Here is a 4,801-nt window from a genome sequence, read left to right as displayed (position 1 = left end):
ATAAGAAACAGAGCAGACTGTAAAATTTGAAGTATGTCCATCCTGAAATATGTGCTAAAGAACATTTAGAAAAGTGAGTATGGTTTTCAATTGCACTAACTCCAGAGGGAAGGAATACAAAATTAAAGAGGAAGCAAAGGCCACCAGAGCAACCTCCAGAATGAGTGGTTAGGGACCGTTATTCGGATCTATTGGGGAAGAAATGCCACCCTTCAACTTTGAGGTATTTGCCCCAGGCCAGAGTACTACGTGCTCAAGTGCAGAGCCCTGGACACCTAGGGAAAGTAATATATTCAACTGTGGTTGATCCGTGGGTGCCTCCACATTCTTTGTTGGTTCCCTTAGCCTTGCCTACACCTCTGTAAATTGCCCCTTTGTTAAATTCTTTTCAAAATTTCAGCCAAGTTTGCCTTCTGTTTCCTGCCAGAACTCTTCTAATATAATTACACTTACTGAAATTCTAATCTAAGTGCTAATAAGCTACCTCTTTTGTAAGAAAAGTACGGGCCAAAAGAACACGGGTAGTAAATCGACATGGTCTAATAAATAATGAGGTCTATGCTAGAAAGCTGAAATAAAAAAATTAGGTTGAAGAACACATATCGCAAGAAAAAGGTTTTGGGTAACAAATCCAAATCAAAAGTTTGATAGGCAAATGAGAAAAAGGTAATTGTTCCTCTTATTTTTAAAGCTAAAGATAGAATTGCAAAGCTAGTGAAAATCTAGATATAATGCACACTTTGTGTTTATTGTGTTTGTTATTTAACCAAATTAACAATCATCTTATCCATGTAAACAGTTTCCAAATATGTTCACAGGACGAGAGATACAGTCCAGCAATGCTATTCACTTTAACAAAATGTGTGTCAGCAATTTGCATGTTTAAAATGATCATAAACAATGACTTCAAGTCTAAATACTATTAGCACAGGTCACTTGATTTACGAACAGTATGATAAATAAATGAGCTTTTAGTAAACACTAACTATGGGCCAGGCCCAGTGCTGACATGTTCACATATATCATCTCCATTTATTTTTCTAAAAACTGTGTTGGAATGTGTGGTTGTCAGCTTGATTTATTTGAGAGCTCTCTTTCTCAAAATCCCCTTCGCTCTATTGTTCCAAGGTAGAGTTGAACAACGAATAACCCCTTGGGAGATTGTCAGACACAGTAACAGAAGCATGCAGAGGTGCCCAGCAGGTTTCAGCTTATCGTCACTGTCCTCCATGCTGCATTCTACCCATCTTTCCAACTGTTGACCTTGCTAACCATTGTGGTCCCAGGGTCACCACATGATGTTTGGCTGTGGACTAAACTAACACTGCCCATATCTTGGATGAGAAAACATTTTCCCTTCTTGCACTACCTCACTCAAGAATCAGATTCCACAGAGGTAGAGGTCAGGGATCCAGTCAGTTTGTTTTGGATTGCTTGCCTGCTCATGAGGACAAGCACCTAGATAGTTCCACCAAGGATACTGTGCATTGGAAAACTGGTAACTTCTCAAAAAGGAAATAAAAATTTAGGAAGAAAGAATGGACATTAAATGGCCAAAAGTAAGAACAGGAACATCAGATATCCACTATATGCATTTACCCAGAATGTTCTATCATTGACCAGCTAGTGACAATAAATGAAATTTATTCTCTGTGCCATAACTCAGTCATTTACATCTACTATTGTATTTCATCCTTATAGAAGTCCTAGAAGGCAAGTGTTTTCTTTTCTCTATTTTACAGTGAAGAAAACAGATGAAGTAGACATTTTGCCAACTTCCATTCTGTAAAATATAACTAGCCAGAGCTGGAATTGGATATTAACTCTAATTTCAGAACTACTAGATTTTCAATATTAATTTTGCTGGAATTTTGTTAATTCATTGTTCAGTGATCTCAGTACTGCTCATTTATATTGTAATGACTAATTATATCATATAAATCTTATCTTCTTCTTTCCATAGGAAAGTCCTATGCATCAATGAAGTATGATAATTTTTACTATTAATCAGTTTATTAAGATTACATTTTAAAAACCTACGTTTGCCTTAAGCTTTAATTATAATTTATAAATTCTATTCAGCAAATGATAACAATTATTTTAAGGAAGCTTTTATAATTTAGTTAACCTAATACTTTTAAATATTTTCCACTGAACTTCTAAGTATACTATATTTTTTTTTTCAGATTACAATGAACTATCAAACAAACCTCAAGAACTCAAATAATTTTTAACAGCTTTATTGATATATGATTCACATGTCATACAATTCACCCATTTAAAATGTATGATTAAAGTATACAATTTAAAGTGTATTTAAATGGTCCCTGATTTACAATTTTATGACTTTATAATGTGCAAAGCAATATGCATTGAATATGCATTCAGTAGGAGCTGTACTTTGAATTTTGATCTTTTCCTAGGGTATTGAAATGCAGTATGATACACTCACTATGTTGGGCAGAGGCAAAGAGATGATTTTGCCCAACTGGAAGCTAAAGTAAGTGTTCATTTTTTTTTTTTTTTTACACCTACAGCACCTGGTCTTCCTAGGTGGCCTCCCATCCAAGTATAACCAGGCCCAACCCTGCTTACCTTCCAAGATCAGATGGGATCGGACATGTTCAGAATGGCATGGCCATAGACTCTGTGTGTTCTAAGCATATTTAAAGTAGGCTAGATTAAACTATGATGTCCAGTAGGTTAAGTGTATTAAATGCATTTCAACTTAATGATATTTTTCAGCTTACAATGGGTTTATTGGGATGTAACCCCATTGTAAGTTGAGGAGCATCTCTAATTCAGTGGCTGTAGCATATTCACAGAGTTGTGCAACTGCCATCACAATCAGTTTTAGAACATTTGCATCACCCTGCAAAGAAACCCCACACTCTTTAATCAAGCGATTCTTATAAATCAGATAAGTTCAATTTATAGATAAGATGAATTTTAAGTTTTCTTAATTATTCTAAATGTACTCTTTACAGACTTAGATTTTTATTAAAATCACAAATATAAAATAGTTATTCAATTATTCACTTTAAATTGGAATCATGAGGTTCTTCTAAGAGGCCAAATTATCTAAACATTATAAATATCTAAATCTGGATTATTTCTTAACTTCCTTAATAAAATATAAATTAATAATATCAATTATCTCTTTATAATTTCTACATTTAATTCAAAATCTTCCCATAGCTAAAAAATACTTCTGCCCACTAAAGAAAAATTGCCGTACAAACAATTTGGTGTTTGCTTTATAGAATAAGCTTGGGGAAATATTTTTGCCGCTAGATGACATTGATTATCAACAAGATATTTTGGCCAGAGTTTGAGATCTAGAATCAGACACCCAAAACAACTTTTCTCATAACCATGTGACAAACTAAGCCTACTTTCAGAAATGTTGTATCAAAAGAATTGGCTGCTGGTGCCTTAGTGGCAGGTAAAGAAGGGGACTTAAGGTAACCTAGCAGAGAGAGAGACTGGAGCGATATGGTGGCAGACAGAGGCTGGAGAGAAAGTTGAAGAAGAGATTTCATATTGTGAAAGTAGCTGGAGAATTCTAGGACAGGAATGTTTAATATCCTGAGCTGTAATTACCCTCTGTTGTCTCAATCTTCAACACAAGTCTAATAGTGTTACATTCGAAATATTGAAGTAGAACAACTGGGATATCCATGAATTATGTAAGAATCAGGAGGCTCTGTAGAAGAGAGCAGCGGGAGCAAATGCAGAAGCAGCCAGGAGGATTTATTAGGTCTCTGGACTGCAAGAAGCGGGATGGGCTTGGGCCATGTTATTTGGATATTAAAGGAAAAGGTGATTCCAGGACTGAAGATTAGAGAAGCCCCAGGCAGCAGAAACTTAAATTAAAGGAGGATGTACCCACATGCTTTTTAAAGAAAACTCTACTCAGAGAAAAAAGATGATGGGTTATTTCCTATCATTGTTCTTAAGAAGACCAAGTCATTCAATATCTCATTTGTGCTGAGTTACAGAATTCTACACAGTTATATTCAGCTACTCAGCACCTCAGCAGCCAGAGCAGGCTTTCCAGATCCTCTTTTTCAACCAATGAAAGAAGGTGTCGGCCTTTCCTATCATTAGGAAGGAAATGAAACATTTGATTGTACTGGCACCGAGTGCTCTTGAATTGTCTCAGTAACTCCAAGAATTTTGAATTTTGGTCTTTCTAAGTAAGCAGAATGTTTTGCTAATTTTTTCATCAGGGTTTTTTGTTTATCTTCATAATCCTTTGATTTGATTCTATTAAAAGATTTAAAAACAGTGTTTAATGTGAGACTATGCTCACATGTCTCCAAACAATTTGTCTGTTTCGTGAAGTCAGTCAAATTACTGACTAATAAAAAAAAAAAAAAAAAAGCAAGTTAAATTGGCTGTTGCCATCATAAAGATTCAAACATTGGACCTTAGTATCTAAATCAGGGCATTTGGATTTGGCATTTTGAACCTCCAAGTGTATATAAACAGAGTTTTGAGAATTAGTGTTTTGAAACTGCCTTTATTTTCCCCTCGCCCAGGCTTATAATTTGTAAAGGGATGAGAAAGAGAAAGGGCATGTCATGGTTTATGCCATGATGCCCTGGCTGCTGGGACATCTTTCATTCAAAACATCAGGCCTGTCCTGGCTATCCCCGGCAAGTAGCCCCAGACAGAAGGGCCCTCATGCCATCTCAGAGAAGTTAGCAAACTCTTTGGTGAGAGAAGTTGAAAAAATATGAACAGCATCTAGAACTCTTCCACTTAACCTCAGTAAACAGTTAAATTTATCATAATT

At 35.6% G+C, this 4,801-nt stretch overlaps 1 pseudogene; it reads right to left on the bottom strand.

Annotated features, from left to right (window-relative positions):
• Nucleotides 1-2,528: 2,528 nt before the first annotated feature.
• On the bottom strand, nucleotides 2,529-2,646 carry LOC118607381 (annotated as a pseudogene).
• Nucleotides 2,647-4,801: the final 2,155 nt, after the last annotated feature.

This window comes from Rousettus aegyptiacus, unplaced genomic scaffold (genome assembly GCF_014176215.1).
Source record: "Rousettus aegyptiacus isolate mRouAeg1 unplaced genomic scaffold, mRouAeg1.p scaffold_m13_p_8, whole genome shotgun sequence".
Taxonomy (NCBI): domain Eukaryota; kingdom Metazoa; phylum Chordata; class Mammalia; order Chiroptera; family Pteropodidae; genus Rousettus; species Rousettus aegyptiacus.
This window is presented reverse-complemented; position numbering and strand designations above follow the sequence as displayed.